Here is a 19,975-nt window from a genome sequence, read left to right as displayed (position 1 = left end):
ACACACATGATAACGAGAAAACGGCTGAGAACACTGAATTTAGAAATATTTATGTACTCAACCTGCAATCAGACTTAAAATTATTCTTCTGTTCAGTGCCTCTGTGGCCACTTTTTATTAATTATTAACCAGAGAAATTCTGCAGGCGCTGGAAATCCAAGCAACCCACACAAAATTCTGGAGGAATTACTCCTCATTTTTTTTCTCCAGTCCCGATGAAGGATATTGGCCTGAAACATCAACTGTACTCTTTTCCACAGATGCTGCTTGATGCACTGTGTTGCTTTTTTAATCATTTTGTGACATATTGTATGATCAGCAAGGTCTGCATTGTTTCATGTCCCTCACTGGCCAAAGATAATGGTGAGCTCTCTTCATGACCTGCTATAGTTCTTCTGTTCAAGAACTCCCACATTTCTATGGTAAGTTCCAGAATTTGGACCCAGAGACACTAACCAGTGCTATATGTCGATAATGAGGATGGCCTGTATCTTTTAAGGGAAACCAGATGGTGACATTTGCATGCTTTTATTCTTCATGGTAGCAAATTTAATGGTTTGGGAAGTGCCATCAGAGTAGTTTAGAAAGGTAACTGTAGTAGATTTTGTAGATATTATGCTATGCAGCTACTGACCTGCTGGTGGTGGAGGGAATTAATGTTTATGGTAGTTGATGGGGTACCAATCAAAGTGGGCTGCTTTATCCTATATGGCGTTGAGCTTTCAGTTCTTAAAATTCATTCATACAAGCAAGTGAAGAGTTATCTATTGCACTCCTCACACGTTTATAGGTGGTGAAAATCATTGAGGTATAAGAGGGTGAGAATATTTGTTCCCTAACTACAGGAAACTGATGGTACTGATCTCTACAATGGTAGTGCCATTGAATTTAAAGACTAAATAGTTGGATCCTCCTGTTGTTCTTTTTTCAGAGATGTTCTTTGCCTGGAACTTTCGTGACAAGAATATTATTTGCCACTTCTCAGCCCTTGCTTGGATGATGTACATTTTTTGCTGCTTGAAGGTATACGATCAGTGGCCTCTTTAGATACACCTGAATACTTGTTCTTAATGTAAATATCTATTCAGCCAATCATGTGGCAGTAACACAATGCATAAAAGTATTCAAACATGGTCAAGAGGTTCAGTTGTTGTTCAGATCAAATATCACAACGGTGGAGAAATGTGATCTAAGTGACTTAGACCAGTGGTCCCAACCACCGGGCTGCAAAGATGTGCCACCGGGCTGTGAGGAAACGATATGATTTGTATGATTTGGCGATAGGAAACGATATGAGTCAGCTGCACCTTTCCTCATTCCCTGTCACGCACTGTTGGACTTGAACACCACCCCCCCCCCCCACCTCCCGTCGGCCGGTCCGCAAGAAAATCGTCAATATTAAACCGGTCCGCAGTGTGAAAAAGTTTTGGGACCCCTGACTTAGACCATGGAATGGTTGTTGGTGCCAGACAGAGTAGAGTGAGTAACTCAGGAACTGGTGATCTCTTGGAATTTTCAATGAAGAGTTTACAGAGAATGGTGCGAAAAACAAATACCCATTGAGCAGCAGTTCTGTGAGTTAAAACGCGTTGTTAATGAGAGAGGTCAGAGGAATATGGTCAGGCTGCTTCAAGCTGACAGGATAACAGCAGTCTCTTAAATGACCACATGTTACAATAGTGGTGTGCAGAAGAGCATCTCTGAACAGAGACCATGTCAAAGCTTGAAGTAGATAGGCTACAGCAGCAAAAGATCACAAACATACACCCAATGGCTAAAGATAGTTGGGTCTGGAAAAATGTCTTGAGTTTCCAAGAGAGGTGTCATGAGTGAAATGTTTAATCTGCACTAACTGCAATCATGTTCCTTCGTGCCAGTTATGACTCTAACCTTATGAATGTTATGATGCCCACTGATTTCAGTAATAGTCATAGGAGTATAAATGAAAGTAGTTATTAAGAGAGGTTGAAGGCAAAATTGCTGTTTTCCTGCCTTTTATTATTGAATAATAATTCATCTACTGAACAAAGTGACTATTAAAGCTATCAATACACAAAAATAGAATTTTATGTGGGTTATAGTAAGTACTAGTTAGTAAAGGGTTGCACTCATATTACTTGTAATAATTCAACCAGCAGTTCACGCATTAAAATTTAATTTGTAATAATGCAGTCTGCCTAACATAAAAACAGCTTTTAACTAATGACCCAGAATGTTGTTGTTCTGACATACTTTGTAAAATCGTTGCTTTCTCTTATTTCCTTTTTAAAGGTCTCATTGATATAGATTGCTGTAGTCTTTAGGGAAAACATTCGAAATAGAGCGGGTTTGCAGTACTTTATAAATTTGATCAGTTTCCTGCATGGCTTGCAGCGCAATAGATGTGGCTGCTTGGATCTAAACTTCGGTCAGCAGGCAAAACTTCCTTCCCTGTGCTCACCGTTATGGCTTATTTCCCTTACAGCTGTCCGGCCTTGATTGTTGGCTAAGGTCCGAGAAGAGTATGTCCTGGGACTGGAAACTGTTTAGCTACAGCTGACAGGTGAAAGTCGAGCTAAAATTAATTGTCAGTTTCCGTCAGGTACAATGTCCAGCTTCCCAGTATTCTTAAGACAGGATTTTTTTTTTGTTCCATTGCAAGAGCTATTCTCAACAATGCAGCCTTCCTAAAAGCTATTCCATTTCTACTTCTATTTATGTATCTGAATACTAAAGAACCTGAGCGGAAAAGCATGAAAGGGAGGAAATAGGTTAAAGATTCGATTCACAATAATTCATTTGTTGCAAAGATGATCATTTTGACAGGATTTAAAACATTATTTGATTTTATTTGGTAATCCTTACAGATTGTCTGTGTTAACGTAAGTAGAAATAAATATCATATGCCAATCTCAAAACTTGGCTAGTCTAAGACAAAACAAAGTATATCTTATTCCATATATATTTTTTGTGTATTTGGAGCTAAAATGAAAGGCACAGCTTTCCAACTACTTGTATTCAGAAGTTGAAGGGGAATTAATGACCTCTTTATTATTCACTGCTCTAATCTAGCCACAAAAATTACATTAACTGGCTTTACCTTTAATACATTATTGCAAATTCAGTAAATTCATCGGAAGTTCAGCTAAATGGCAATTGTCCTGTATCGGTCCGCAAAGCACTCCAGTGTGTGGTAAAAACTGCCCAGCGGATTATCGGCACCCAATTGCCGACCATTGAGAACATGTAGCATAAACGCTGCCTGGGCAGGGTGAAAAGCATTATCAAGGATGCATCTCACCCTAACCATGGACTTTATACTCTCCTCCCATCGGGTAGGCGCTACAGGAGCCTCTGCTCCCGCACCAGCAGACACAGGAAGAGCTTCTTCCCTGAGGCTGTGACACTGCTGAACCTCTCATCACAGCGCTAAGCAGTATTGCACCCATATTATACTGTCTCAGTACTTTTATATTTGTGTGCTGTAGCACTTACTTTTTATTCACAGTTATTTTGTAAATAACACTATTCTTTGCATTTCTGGTCAGATGCTAACTGCATTTCATTGGCTTTGTATCTCTGTTTGGCATAATGACAATAAAGTTGAATCTAATCTAATCTACTCGCGATGCACTAATGATGATTGTGTTATACTTGGGTAGGTTGTTTAACTTAATGAAATTATTATTAAATCAAAATTGATTGAACATTAATATACATCAAAAGTTTTAATTTCAGAACCTTTCCATTTGTCCTTAAAATCTTTTGTCACTATACTGTAGCATTAACACCCTTTTACTGGAAAAGCCAAAGTTTTATCGAATACTCCTGATGGTCTGAATAACAAATAAGATAGTATATGTTGGATTCTGAAATGAAAATGCTGGAAGAACACCAGAGATCCTGCAGATGCTGGAAATCCAGAATAACACAAAATGCTGAAGGAACACAGCAAGTCAAGTGGCATCAATGGAGGGGAATCAACAATTGGTGTGCCAGGCGAGACCCTTCAAGACTGGAAAGGAAGGGAGTAGAAACCAGAATAAGAAGGTGATAGGAGGGAAAGGAGTGCAAGCTGGCAGGAGTTAGGGAAACTAGGAGGGAGAGGAGGGATGAAGCTAGGAGATGATGGGTAGAACAGGTAAAGAGCTGAAGAAGAAGGAATCTGATAGGAGAGGTCAGTGGACCATATGAAGAAAGGGAGGGACAAGAGGTGCTAGAAACGGGAATAGGAAAAAGACAAGATGGCAAAAAATAGGGTAAAATTACTGGATATTAGGAAGATTGATGTTCATGGCATTACATTAGAGGTTACCTAGACAGAATATGAGGTGTAATTTTTTCAACCTGACAGAGGCCTCATCATGACAGTGGAGGAGGCCATAGACCAACATGTCAGAACAAGTAGTTGAATTAAAATCGGTGGCCACTGGGAAATCACAACCTTTGAGGCAATCAGATCGAAGCCCTTTGAAGCGGTCTCCCAACCTACCTCAGGTCTTGCCAATGTAGAGGAGACCGCATGAGGATCACCAGATACAGTAGTTGACTCCAGGACAACCCAGGAGCCGACGTATCCAGCACACCCCAGGAGCCGACGTAGCCAGCATATAATTCTGCAATCCACTATTTTTAACAGGTTTCTACCACTAAGCTCAACTTGCCCCCGACCCCCCAACCCTCCACTTTTCATTGGGATCACTCTACTTGATTTCCGAGCCCACTCATCCATTTCCCACTGACCTCCCTCCTGACACTTGTTCCACTTACAGGGATAAATGCTGCACCTGCCCCTACACCTTCTCTCTCATCACTATTCAAGCTCCCAAATGGTCCTTCCAGGTGAGATGACATTTCACCTCGGGGTCATTTACTCTATCTGGTGTTCTCGGTTGGGCTTCTTCTACATTGGATTAGGGGACCGCTTCGTCAAGCACCTTCACTCAGCCGCAAAAGGCGGGATTTCCCAGTTGCCACCCATTTCCGATTACGGTATGTTATTCCATGGACCCCTTTACTGTCATGGTGAGCCCACTCTTTGGTTGGAAGAGTAACACTTCATATTCCATCTGGGATATGCCACCTCCAACCTGATGATATGAGCATTGATTTCTTAATATCCAGTAATTTCTCCATCCACCATTCTCCTCCTCCTCTTCTTCTCCTTCTTCTATTCCCCATTCTGGTTCCCAGAAGCTAAGAGGAGCTTAAGAGACAATGGCGCCTAACAGCGACTCCTTTGCTTGCATCTTCGGAAACTGCTCTTTTTCTATCTTTAATATCTCTATTTTTCCCTTTCAGGGTTCTTTTGAAGACCCTGACCCCTGACCTGGAGTTACATGCTGACTTTGGTTCATTGTGGGATTGGGACCCACTCTTGGTCTCACGACTGGCCATTATTCGATATACCAAGGACGCAGCCTAGAAGATTAGCTTGCCTTTGGAGTTCCGAGATTTTGTGGCTTGGGAGGTGGACGGACTCGAGGTCGGTGCCTCCGCAGGAAATCGATGTGTTGTGGGAGTACACAGAAGATCAAAAGCAGTAAGCTGGCTGTTGGCTGTGTGCCCAGAGACCAGAGTTCTTGGGGCACAGAGCTCGGTAAAAACGTCCTAACGGACTTTTAACATTGTAAATCAACAAGTTGTTTTGTTATGTCTCCCCTCGCTGTGAAACGGGGACATTCTTTTTCCCTTATTGGGAGTGGGGGGAGAGAGACAGCATGTAGTATGTCAAATTATGGGTGAACAAGTAGTCTTTGTACTGCAGGTCTGTGTCTTTATTGAAGCTTTGATGCACACTTGAGTGCGCAGTGGGGGGGCGCCAATGTTTTTTTGCTAGTGGGAGAGAGGGAATCTTTGCTTTGCTGCTGCTTACGCATGGGAGGGGGGAGTTGGGGGGGCTTTGAGCTTCTAACATTTAACTATCTTTCATTTTTTGGGACACTCCTCTGTTTTTGTGGATGTTTGTGAAGAAAAAGAATTTCAGGATTTATTTTGTGTACATTTCTCTAACATTAAATGTACCTTTGAAACCTCTTACCCCTTCTATTGTACTCACCTGCACATCAGCAGCCTCTTGTGCCCCTCCTCCTTCCTTTCCTCCCATGGTAAATTCTTTCAGATTCCTGCTCATTCAGCCCTTTACCTCTTCCACCTCTGACCTATTAGGTTCTTTTTTCATTTTCTTTCCTCCTATCCTCTGGATCTTCCCCCTCACTTGGCTTCACCTATCACTTGCCAGTTGAACTCCTTCACTACCCTTCACCTCCTTCTTCTGGCTTCTTCTCTTCCTTTCCATTCCTGATGAAGGATCTTGTCCCGAAACTTTGACAATTTATTCCTGTCCATGCATGCTGCCTGACTTGGTGAGTTCTTCGAGCATTTTGATCAAAATGCTAGAATACAATCTATCAAGCAGCAATTGCACAAAGAGAAACCAGGTAATGTTTTCAACTGTTGTTCAGTTTTTACTACCCAACTGCTTGCGTTCTTCCAGCATTTTATGTTTTTCCTCCTATTGGTCTTAACCAAGATCTTGTGAAAGTTTGTATTAACTTTCAAACTTTTCAATAGTTTTTGAATAGTATTGTATGCAGTTCTGATTGCTGTGTTATTGGAAGAATGAGGGGGCTTTGGAGAGGATGGAGAAAAAGTTTACTAGGATGTTGCCTGGATGAGAAAGTAGAGCTATAAGGGTTTTGGCTGTTGTTTTGTTTTCAGTCCATGTACCAAGATGCAATGAAAAGCATGTTTTGCATACTGTTCATACAGATCAAATTATTACACAGTGCATTGAAGTACAATAAGGTAAAACAGTAATAATGCAAAATAAAATGTTACAGTTGTAGAGTAAGTGCAGTACAGACAAATGATAAAGTGCAAGAGCATAACAAGACAGATTGTGTGGTCGGTAGTCTATTTTATTATACAAGACATCTATTCTAGATTTTGATAACAGCGGGATAGAAGCTGTCCTTGAGCCTGATGGTGCATGCTTTCTGGCTTTTCTATCTTCTGCCAGGAGAGAGAGAGATTTTCTGTGGTGTAGAGTTTTTGGTCTTTGATTATGCTGGCTGCTTTATGAAGCAGTGAGATGTATAGACAGTTCATTGAGAGGAGGCTGGTTTCAATGATTATGCTGAGCTGTATCCAAAACTGCAGTTTTTTTGTGGTCATATGCAGAGCATGTGCCATACCAAGCCGTTATACATCCAGATAGCTTACTTTCTCTGGTGTATCAGTTAAAAATTGATGAGAGTCAACGGGGGCTTGCCAAATTCCTTTGGCATCCTGAGGAAATTGTGGTACTCTGAAATCTCTTGGTTGATATCAATGTGGTAGGACCAGGACTAGCTATTGGTGATGTTCACTCCAAGAAACTTGAATCTCTCAACCTTAGCACCATTTATATAGACAGGTGCATGTGTACTGCCCTCCTTCTTGAAGTAAATGACCAGCTCATTGTTTTGTTCACATTGAAGAAAAGGTTGTTGTCACAACACTGGCTGGACTGGACTCAATTTTTTTGGATTGATACTGTCTCTGAGCACCTCTGGTAACTTTATGGATTTTTTGATTTCTTCTAAAGGTCATGATCATCAGATTTGAATGCTGCAGACCTAGACTTCAGAAGAGAGTGGATCTCCTGGTTCATTCTTTTTGTTTTTAGTTTGTGAACACCCAGATTGACCTCTTTGGTACACAGTCAGCAACTTTATCACACTTGTGGTAAAGTCTGTGGTAGTGAAATACTCACCTAGGCTGGTCTGCGTCTTTGGCAGTGGACCAGTCTACCAACTCAAAGCTGTCAGGTAGAAACTCATCTGTTTGCCAGGTCAGCATCGTTTGACTTTCTGTACTGGATTTTCCAGTAGGAGAGGGTTAGACCATATTGGATTGTTTACTTTGGAGCATCAGAGGCTGTGGGATGACCTGATTAATAAATGTATAAAATTATGAGAAGCATCATGAAATAAATGGTCTCTTTCCCATGGTGAAAATGTGAAATACTAGAGGGCATAGATTTTAAGGTAGTTGGTGGAAAGGGGAGTTCCAAGGCAAGTTTTTATTTTAAACAGAATGGTGGGTGCCTGGAACTTGCTGCCAGGAGAAGTGGTGGAAGCAGTTTCAACAGCAACATTTAAAATATGAACAGACAGGGAATGGAGACAAAATAGACCCGACATGGGCAAATGAGATTAGATTGGTATTATGGTTGGTGCAGACAGTGTGTGCTGCATTATTCGATGTATTAAAGATGTTGTATTAAAGACATGGCAGGTAAGTGGGAGTCTTGGATCAGGGATTGTACACCCTCAATTCAGCCCCTCTTTTGCAAATCTGCTTTGCTCTGATTTCATAAATGTGGTTAGAAATGAAACTTCGGAGGGTGGTGGAAATGGAAATAACTTGGAGCATGGAAGTACATATGCAGGACAGGCATATTTGAATGTGCAGATGTGCCACTATTGGTAAGAGCACTTTATACTATTGTATACTTAGCATGAATATTTTTCTTTAAAGCAGAGGTAGACAATTTTTTTTTTTAAAAAGTGACATCAGTTGAAGCAAACAAAAAAGTTAAAGGCTTTAAGGAAAGGAAATTTATGCAAATTTTGTATGCCGTTACTTACTGCTTTTTCCCTTGCCTATTCAATTATTTTTAATTTTTTAAAAACCTTTGTAAGTTTACCAAATACTTGATTCCAAATGATGCAACAGGCAGCAGCAGTAAACAATTTATTCAAATTCACTGCAGCATTCTCTTCGGTATAAAGCATTGTTTATAAATGCAGTACAAAATAACAATGTATGTCATCTCTTCTAGAAGATTTTTAACTGGCATTGCCATTTCAACTTCATTAGCCGTCTTTGTCTATTCACATTCAGCATTTAGAAATTACATTATACAATGGAAAATGTTATTGTGATAAATGTTTTCAAACCAGTTACTGGCATTAGTTAAATTCAGATTTTTTTTAAGTTAAATGTAAAAGCAATTGCCATGCCAAGTAGTTTATTTTACTACATGGCTTGCTTTCTCTTTAACTTGAAATTACTCAACAACACAGTCTAAATTGTAACAAATGCCACATTAAAACTGGTATGTGATATTTGAGAACAAGCTCATTTTTACTCCATTATATTAAATTAGTTTAAAATATAATATTGTACTAAATCAGAATTAAAAATGTAATTATTGTCATAAATTGAAGTGTACTTGAAAGATCTGAAGGCATGCATTTGGGTAGATGTCATAAGCCAATTCTGAAGCAGTGGTAGGGGAACTTGGAGAATAAGCATCTTGGATAGAAGCAGCAGTAGTGAGAAGTGAATGTACATTGTTATTTAGAGAATAAAATTACAAGATGAATTTTTAAAAAAATACTTTGAAGCAATAAAAGACCAGATTATAAGCAAGAGAAAATCTGCAGATGCTGGAAATCCGAGTAACACACAAAATGCTGGAGGAACTCAGCAGGCCAGGCAGCATCTATGGGGGGAGAAGAGTACAGTCGCCGGGTTTTGGCCTGAAATATCTACTGTACTTTTTTCCAAAGACCAGATTACATTTCTTTGAATTTTGTTTTGACATGCATGCACCTTTTGACCTTTTGAATCCTGTCAGCTTTTATCTCTAGTTAAAAAATAAAAAAATTATGTTACCTAAGTATATAAAAATAAATCGCATTTAGTGGTTCTCTTGTCCTAAAATGCTAACTATAACAAAATAGATTTCCTGGTGTATTAATGGTAAATCAGTTCTGGATTGCAACCTAATACTTCGTATTCTAAGAAGAAAACATTGGAGTTCTAAATATGGTTAATGGAATTTGAAAGAAATCCATTAAGAATTACTCTGAGCTCCTTTTGGCTTCAGAATATACTATTTATGCAAGAATGTACTTTTTATATACTTTTTATGCAAGGTCTCAAAACAAGTAACAGGCTTTGCACAGAATTACTACTGAGGGACCAATGGGCTGATGTTAAAGGTAAACAACAGCATTGTAAATAAGTTGAACAACTGCTATATAACTTTTTTTTCAGCACTTGATTTTCTTTTTCTCATTTGTAAGCATTTTAAGTGCTTTTGTGATATTTCATAAAAAGATTCACATCCCCAGCAGTTTAATTGGATCTTTGGCATTCAAGACCGGTGATCAAAACTATACAGAACTCCAGGTACGACCTACGGAAAGCTATTTTGAGGGCAACAGTACAATTGAGATTGTGGTTAGGGACAGAATTTGATGCATGTCAGCTCTGGCAGAATTTGCACCCCTTTACTTCCATAGAACATAGAACATAGAATAGTATAGCACAGTACAGGCCCTTCGGCCCACAATGTTGTGCCAACCCTCAAAGCTTGCCTCCCATATAAGCCCCCATCTTAGATTCCTCCATATACCTGTCTAGTAGTCTCTTAAACTTTACTAGTGTATCTGCCTCCACCACTGACTCAGGCAGTGCATTCCACGCACCAACCACTCTCTGAGTAAAAAACCTTCCTCTAATATCCCCCTTGAACTTCCCACCCCTTACCTTAAAGCCATGTCCTCTTGTATTGAGCAGTGGTGCCCTGGGGAAGAGGCGCTGGCTATCCACTCTATCTATTCCTCTTATTATCTTGTACACCTCTATCATGTCTCCTCTCATCCTCCTTCTCTCCAAGGAGTAAAGCCCTAGCTCCCTTAATCTCTGATCATAATGCATACTTTCTAAACCAGACAGCATCCTGGTAAATCTCCTCTGTACCCTTTCCAATGCTTCCACATCCTTCCTATAGTGAGGTGACCAGAACTGGACACAGTACTCCAAGTGTGGCCTAACCAGAGTTTTATAGAGCTGCATCATTATATCGCGACTCTTAAACTCTATCCCTCGACTTATGAAAGCTAACACCCCATAAGCTTTCTTAACTACCCTATCCACCTGTGAGGCAACTTTCAGGGATCTGTGGACATGTACCCCGAGATCCCTCTGCTCCTCCACACTACCAATTATCCTGCCATTTACTTTGTACTCTGCCTTGGAGTTTGTCCTTCCAAAGTGTACCACCTCACACTTCTTCGGGTTGAACTCCATCTGCCACTTCTCAGCCCACTTCTGCATCCTATCAATGTCCCTCTGCAATCTTTGACAATCCTCTACACTATCTACAACACCACCAACCTTTGTGTCGTCTGCAAACTTGCCAACCCACCCTTCTACCCCAACATCCAGGTCGTTAATAAAAATCACGAAAAGTAGAGGTCCCAGAACAGATCCTTGTGGGACACCACTAGTCACAATCCTCCAATCTGAATGTACTCCCTCCACCACCACCCTCTGCCTTCTGCAGGCAAGCCAATTCTGAATCCACCTGGCCAAACTTCCCTGGATCCCATGCCTTCTAACTTTCTGAATAAGCCTACCATGTGGAACCTTGTCAAATGCCTTACTAAAATCCATATAGATCACATCCACTGCACTACCCTCATCTATATGCCTGGTCACCTCCTCAAAGAACTCTATCAGGCTTGTTAGACACGATCTGCCCTTCACAAAGCCATGATAACAAAGTGAATCCTAACATCATGAATTGCTGTGATGCTTCACTCCCAGATGAGCTTAAACATGCCTTTTATCCACATTCCGAAAGGGAGAATAAAACTACACCTGTGAATTTCTTCAGTATCTGGTGACCCCGTGATCTGTTGTCTCGGAGGCCAACGTCAGAGCTTCTTTCAAGAGGGTGAACTCTCGCAAGGCATCAGACCCTGATGGTGTACCCGGTGAAGCTCTTAAAAACTTGTGCCAACCAATTGGTAAGAGTGTGCAAGGACATCAATCTCACATTGCTGTCGTCCAGGGGTAGGCAACCTACAGCCCGCGGGCCAGATTCGGTCTACAAGCGATTTATTTATTTATTTATTTATTGCTCCTTATTCTGAGTGTTTCACGCGACCATACTGATGGACATGCATGGCGTCTTGTTACACTGGCCCCAGGTTCCGTTTTGTACCAGACCAAACACTGGTATATATGAATGACAGGATGGCAGACTACCTTACTAATATGTATTAGATACCCTTCGTTTACGCACAGGTTTTCAGATGGGATCATTCAAATTTGTAAACAGTAACAGTGTCACTGTGTTTTAACAAGAAATCCATGCCAAATATTCAGATATTTACATGTGCTCGATACTTGTTGAATAACTCGCGTTTTGAAATAAAATCGAAGAAAAAAATTCCAATGGCAATAAATGCAAAATGCAGGAATGTAGACACTGAGTGCCGAAATTTCCAAGACACTTGGACACTAGATTACTTCTTTATCAAGCAAGCTGGGAAACCAGTTTGTTTCATTTGCCTAGAAAATGTTGCTGTGAAGAAGATGGCAAATATCAGGCGACATTATGAGATCCGCCATAGTGGAAATTTTAACAAGTTTACTGGGCAAGCAAGGAAAGATGAAGTTGAGCAAATGAAGGATAGTTTCGGAAAACAAATGTCAATTTTTTGCCAAGAAAAGCAGTGAAGATGAAGGAAATACCCGTGCCAGCTAAGAAGTCTCAAAACGTATTGCAGAAAAGATGAAGCCTTTTACAGATGGAGAGTTTGTCAAAGAATGTTCACTGGCAGTGGTGGATATTGTTTGTCCTGAAAAGAAATTTTTATAGTCCAAGAATTGAGAAAAGAGTTTTCATCTCGTTTTGCTGATTTTCACTTGCATGCAAATGAATTCAAGCTGTTTGCTACTCCATTTGATGTGGAAGTGGACACTGCATCAGAAATTTTTCAAATGGAATTGATTGAGATGCAGTGTGACGACATATTGAGATCGAAATATCTTCTGAGGATGTGTCAGTGCTTGACTTCTATAGAAAATATATTCATCCAAGTAGGAAGTATCGTAATTTAGTGGACCATGCAAAAAAGATGGCATCATTGTTTGGTAGCACTTAACTGTGTGAACAATTATTTTCAAAAATGAAGCACACCATTTGAGAACAAGATTGACTGATGCCCATCTGGATAATGTCTTGCTCTTGGCATCAACAAGTCTGACACCCAGTATTGAGAAGCTTTCAAGCAATAAACCGCATCAAGTTTCACATTGATTTATTGACTGTTTGCATTAAAATTTTCTTTTTTATTATACTTAATTTACCATCATTCAATGCGTCATGTTCATACTTTTTATGTTTGAAGATTCTTTGTGTCCTCTTAATAGGTTCAAAAGATGCCTTGATTGAAATAAATTGCAACTAAGCTGAGTTCTTTGATTACTAATGGGAATCCTTGGTTAAGCACAAATGATTTTCTAGCATGCGTTATTCATTAATTTGAGGCAAAACATAACTAGGTGTAATTAAATGGATAATTCCCATATTTCAAATTTTTTTTTATGGCATTTATCTGGCCTACTGTCCACTTATTAATACGTCATCCGGCCCACAGAGACAAAAAGGTTGCCAACCCCTGCTGTAATCAGAGGTTCCCACCTGCTTCATATGAGTATCAATCATACAAGTGCCTAAGAAGAGCATGATGAGCTGTCTTGACTATCACTCAGTGGCACTCACATCTACTGCAGTGAAGTACTTTGAGATGTTGGTCATTGCTAGAATCAACTTCTGCCTAAGCAAAGACCTGGACTCCCTGCAATTTGCCTATCGTCACAGGGGGTGTACAGGGATGCAATCTCATTGGCTCTCCACTTGGCCTTAGCCTGGTCAATAGCAATACCTACGTCAGGTTGCTGTTTATTGACTACAGCTCAGCGTTCAATACAATCATATCCTCAGTTCTAATCAACAAGCTCCAGAACCCGGGCCTTTATACCTTCCTCTGCAACTAGATCTTTGACTTCCTCACTGGGAGACCACAGTCTGTGTGGATTGGAAATAACAACTCCTCGCTGCCAATCAACCTGGTGCACCTCTAGAATGCATGCTTAGCCTACTGCTCTACTCTCTCTATGCCCAGGATTATGGACCTAGACAGGGCTCAAACACATCTATAAATTTGCCAACAACTCAACTGTTGTTGGCAGGATTTAGATGGTGATGAGGAGCCGTACAGGAGTAAGATAGATCAGCTGATTGAGTGTTGTATACAGCAACAACTTTGCACTCAATGTCAGTAAGACCAAGGAATTGATTGTAACTTCAGGAAGGGGAAGTCAAGGGAAAACACACCTGTTTTCATTCTACTCTGCCTCCTGTAAGGAGTCTGTCTACTCTGCTCTCCCAGTTCCAGTTCCACTTCCCACTCCCATCTTTAGGGAGCGGTGTCTCAGAAAGGCAGCGTCCATTACTAAGGACCTCCAGCACCCAGGGCATGCCCTTTTCTCACTGTTACCATCAAGTAGGAGATACAGAAGCCTGAAGGCACACACACAGCGATTCAGGAACAGCTTCTTTCCCTCTGCCATCTGATTCGTGAATGGACTTTGAAGCTTTGGACACTACCTCACTTTTTTAATATACAGTATTTCTGTTTTTGCACACTTGTAATACTCTATTCAATATCTGTAATTTACTTAATGTTTTATTTTATTTATCATTACTAGTTTTTTTTCTGTCTCTGTTAGATTATGTATTGCATTGAACCGCTGCTGTTAACAAATTTCACGTCACATGCCGGTGATAATAAACCTGATTCTGATTCTGATTCTGACTTCCTTTCTTGTACGTGCTCTGATGCTGGGACTTGCAGTACCGATATGTATTGTCTTCCTTTACAATCAAATGCCTGCACAATTGCATCGGTCTCCGTAATTTTAGCTACTTTTGTAGAGATTCCACTACCAGAAACATACTTCCCTTTCAGCATTTTGCAAGGATCATTCTCTTCATGCTTCCTTATCCACTCTTCCATTCTCAGCTGCCTAGCCCATCTTGAGGCTCTTTTCCTTACAACTACAGGTGATGTGCCACTTGTTCTTTCACCTCTTCCCATTCTGCTATCCAGAAACCCGAACAGACTTTCCAGGCAAAACAGCATTTCTCTTGCACTATTTTCCATTCTAGTTTACTCCATTCTGTGCTCACAATACTGCACTGTAAAACCCAATCACAAATATAATAATCACTTTGCAGAGGACCTGTAATCATCTGCACGGGCAACTTAAGCTTCCCATTGCCAGCCACATTATTCTCCATCCCACTTCCATTCTTAGTTGCTCTCCTGCCCAATCTTTTTTCTTCAGGTATTGAAGACATGCCCAGCCTCACCTGCTAGGCATGTCTTCCTGATTAGCATGTTGCAACTTATACCCATAGTCACCCCTGTTTACCTGTATCAGTAATATCCTACCTCTTCATCCTCACTGCAGATTAAACTTGGCCGTCTTCCCTGTAGTGGTTTTGTTTCTCACCTCACAGATATATACTGGCCTGCTGAGGATTCTCAGTCTTTGTCCTTTCTCTTGTTTCATAATTAATGTACCATTGTCCTTGTGATGCAGTTCTGCAGTGGATGCAGAATAAAATCAATATCCTAAATCATGGTCATCTGTAAATGCTCATATCAAGTTTGTAAATATAGTGTTTCTATTTTCAATTTTCAAATGGTATATTTTAATGTTATCCATCTGTTGTTCATGAACGTTACTTCTAATTTTTAAATTAACACAAAATCTTAGTAGTACAAGCATTACAGTGACAAGGGCTGCCCAAGATGCAAGAATCTAAGAGGTGATGGGTAATGAAGGTAGGGGCCTGAAGAAAGAATCTGATATGAGAGGACAGTAGACCATAAAGGGAACATGCTGGATAAACAGGGAGGAAGGTGACGGGTGAATAAGAGTGAAGTAGGGGAAAGATGGGTAACGGAGGCATTTAGACAGGCACATGAACAGGCAGGGAATGGAGGGATATAGACCATGTGCAAGCAGGTAGATCAGTTTGTATTGGCATCACATTTGGTATGGGCATGGTTGACTGAAGGGCCTGTTTCTGTGCTGTAATGTTCTGTAAATCAAAAACACAGTCATGTAGTTTTGTCGTTTTTCTATTTAGCCACTAAATGGAGTAGAAGGAAATAAAACCAGGAAATTATGGAAACACTCAGCAGGTCAGGCACCATCTGTATAAATGCCACCTGATCTGATCATAGTATGCACAACTTTTATTTTAATTTGGATTTCCAGCATCAGCAGTTCTTATTTATGGGCAGCATAGCAGTTAATATGATGCTTTACAGCATTGCTGTAAGATCAGGTTTCAATTCCCACCACTGTACACTGTTGGCATCAGAAGCATAATGACACTTGTGGGCTGCCCTCAGCACATTCTCAACACTGAAGGGTCTTGGCCCAGAACATTGCCTGTTTACTCTTCCACAGACGCTGCCTGCTCTGCTGAGTCCATCCAGCATTTTGTGTGTGCTGCAATGCATTTCACTTTATAGTATGATGTATATGTCACAAAGGTAATCTTTAAGATCTCTTTATTTTGATTTTTCAGTTGGACTGGAAAAAGAAAGTGGTTTGTATCACAATGTACTTGTAATTTGCAGACTAATTTGTAGGTTATAATCTCAAAATTCTTCTGAACATTGGTTAAATATCCAAGAAAAATAATCTGACGAATTCTGCACCCCATGGTAGTGTAGCGGTTAGCACATTGCTTTTATAGCCTGGGGCATACCAGGATTTGGAGTTCAATTCTGTTGCTATCTGTAAGGAGTTTGTACAATCTTCCTCTGAACCATATGAAGATATTGTAGGTTAAATGGGCATTGTAAATTGTTCTACATGAAAAGTAGCAGACTCCTATAGAATACAATTGGTGGGCAAACAGAAAAGGCTCGTGTTATTCTCACTTTTTGCCTCCTGCCAATCAACCAATCTTCTGTCTATGCTAGTATCTTTTTCCTAATAATCTTGTGCAACAGCCTCATGTGTGACACCTTCTGAAATCTAAGTAAACCATATCCATTGATTCTCCTTTGTCTATTCTGCCTTTCATTTGCTCTAAGGAGTCCGACAGATTTTGCAGGCAAGATTTCACCTTAAACAAACCATGCTGACTTTATCATGTACACTGAAACTTCATCCTTGATAATGGACTCTTAACATCTTGCCAACCACTGAAGTCAAGCTAACTGGCCTATTTTTTTGTCTTTTACCTCCCTTTCTTTCTAAAGAGTGGAGTAATATTTGCAGTTGTCAAGTGCTCTGGAACCTCCATAGTGTCTTGAGCTAAATTTTTCAGAACCCTGGAGTGTAGTCAGTCTGGTGCAGGTGACATATATACTTTGAGATATTTCATCTTGATAATAGTGACTACGCTTACTTCTGCCCTCTGACATTCAAATTGTGCTATAATGTTATGTTGGAATTCAGTTGTAAAGGAAAGAAATCTCACAGGTGGAGAGCCCTTCCATTGCATTTCTTCCTCCAACAGCCACCTAACCCACCCAACTAAAGTATGTTTTATAGTAGCAACTTCATTTTATCGATATTGAAGCTACTTCCGAGAATTTTAGAAGCAGTTGACTTAAGTGTAAGTCTTGATTTGATGCACAATCTTCAAACCACTTCTGACTTAATTCTTTATTGTTGGTTGTTAGCACCAGAGCTATTGAATTTACCATGAGTTTGTAGGTACAATCTGCCCCATTCAATTATTTAAGATCTTTATCAGAAATTATAGAATAGTTTTTACTATCAGAAATTTTTGCTGTAGTTTCAACTATATTCCAGAAATTGTAATGATATTGTGATATAGGTAATTATAAAAAATTACATTAAAACGTTTTTCAGAATGCATTTCTCACCACCATTTGATGTGGGAATTAAAACCCAGGTCTCCTTTTATTAAAACTTTGGTGCATATTGTTATTGTGCAGTTACGGTTATTGCCTTTATCTATTTTTATATTTGGAGATAGAGAACAGTAACATGCCTTTCTAGCCAAAGAGCTCACGCTACTTAATCGCACCCGTTGTCCATGCACATATTTTAGAAGAGAATGTGAGCTTTCTTTGGCTTGTTAGTAGACATGTTCTAGGATATGTACCAAAAGAGAAAGTGTATTATTCTATAGAAGAGGATTAGACTACTCAAGGTGCTGGCAATAGGCCAGAGTAACTGGAACTTGCACATTTTTTGCTACAGCCAGTTGTATGACTGTTCAGTTCCCCACTAGGGCGGCCTCTTTTTAGCTGTCATTTGAGATTGCTAATTGGTAGCAGACTTTGCATAGACAAACATTGATTTACAGGAAATGCATCGTTTGAGGTTTATCTGGGAAGTGAGGGGAAGGTCTGAAGCTTTCAGATAAACCGATACCAGGAAAGAATATGTTAGTGTAGTTGCACTCTGTGGTTCGGTCAGTATTTGTTAGATAATTGGATATATTCATTGTATACATATAGTTTATCAAGTTTTTTAGAACCACATTATGTTCAGATTGTCAAAGTAAAAATGCCTTTGGGAAGAATGTGAATTCTTCCTCTCTGCTAATGGGATTTTCTAAGAAGATTAGCAACAGGAAGTAACCACCAACTTTTGCCACACAGTGAGTTTAATTTTGCTCCATATTGATAAGGTATATTTAAATGCATTATAAAAATGAACATATTGGCATCAGCTTTCTAATGCAAGTATAAATGTTGATTGTGATGTAAATTTCCATGTTTTTAAGTATTAATGCAAGAGTGTTTAAATTAATAGATGCTAAATAATCTCCTAGTCGATGATACTGAGTCTTTACTTTGTCTTTTCACTGCTAATGGCTGTCAGACATAGAAATAATGCTACAAATAAATGTAGTTCTAGATGCATGATAATGACATTTTATTGAGTTAACTCTGCAACATAAAATTTGCATGTGGGCGGTATTTTGAAATTTTTCAAATGTAACGATGTTAAAGTAAATAGTGATGTAATGTAATTGCTGCAAAAGTACATCATTCTTAAGTGACAAATGATGCACACCCTTAGCTATCCCAGGTAGAACTTTAGATGAATATTTGCTGCAACATGACCATAATTTGCATACCATAGAAATTTCCATGTACTGTACATGCAATATATAAAATCTTGATTTGTCGTGGAGTTCACAATTAAAATATTTTAAATTGCCAGTTTCGGAAACCATAACTCACCAAAATCGTTTCATACTTGGGCATATGAAGGCTGTGATAGTTTTGCACAACCTTCATATCCAATCTCAAATTAAATGGAACATTTAAAAATCCAGACTGGCTGTGGGTGGGAATATTTGGTTTCTGTTGTGGCAGTTCAGAAGTCTCTCACTATTGGAATTTGGGGTGTTTTTTTTTGAAAGAAAATATTTTATTCTTACCGCTGTCTTTAAGGTCCATAGATAAGATGAGTTTCTGGCCTCAGAAATGCCATCTCCTTGTATGTTTTTCATGTAACATGCTGAATGTTAAGTGTTACCCTAGCAGACCTGTGGCAATTGTATTAGACTGTTGAGACTGGAACTTTTCCCCAGTCTAAAATTGTGCATGTAATATAATATAACATGTTTAATTTCTGATTATTTATATTTAAACCCAAGAATGAATCAAAAGACTACTTTCCATTCCAGCTGAGGCATTTCTGGGGTTTATCAAGGGCAACCTTGTGTTAAGACTAATTAACTTGCTTGAGTGCTTCTTCATTTGGTGTACTGTAAAGTAATATGAAGGGTTTGCCATACTTCACTGTAATATTCTGCTCATCTATGCATTTCATAGCTGGAAGATTGTGGAGGATTAGCTGCTTAATCTTGATCTGTCAATTACAATATTTAGATTATGGCTTTGCAATCCTTTCCTATGGTTTTTTAAAACTGTATGTCGACATAAACTGAAAGCAATATTCTCAATGAATTATCTCATCAATACATTTCACTGATCTCAAAATGCTTAAAACATTGTACTCTGGTTATATATTCTAGTATGCCATTTTACTATATTACAATTGTTCAATCTTAAAAGGGTTGGTCTAGATTCAATTGCATGATTTTTTTCTTTACTATATTTTCTTT

General features: G+C 39.4%; 1 protein-coding gene across 5 annotated transcripts in view; it reads left to right on the top strand.

Moving 5' to 3' along the window:
- LOC140198463 (protein tyrosine phosphatase type IVA 2-like) overlaps positions 1-19,975 on the top strand; it is a 144,227-nt gene that overhangs the window by 35,021 nt on the left and 89,231 nt on the right. Inside the window, exon 1 of one of the 5 annotated variants that reach the window (XM_072259583.1) lies at positions 18,214-18,496. The exons of 2 other annotated variants lie outside the window; for them this stretch is intronic. The gene's annotated coding sequence lies outside the window, so the exon portion shown is untranslated. Of the gene's footprint in view, positions 1-18,213; positions 18,527-19,975 lie in introns of those variants that run through there. 2 more of the 5 variants (XM_072259551.1, XM_072259566.1) reach the window with 2 other exon arrangements.

The sequence above is a fragment of the Mobula birostris genome, chromosome 1, assembly GCF_030028105.1.
Source record: "Mobula birostris isolate sMobBir1 chromosome 1, sMobBir1.hap1, whole genome shotgun sequence".
Lineage (NCBI taxonomy): Eukaryota > Metazoa > Chordata > Chondrichthyes > Myliobatiformes > Myliobatidae > Mobula > Mobula birostris.
The sequence above is the reverse complement of the archived record's forward strand: the minus strand, read 5'-3'. Positions and strand labels throughout refer to the sequence as shown.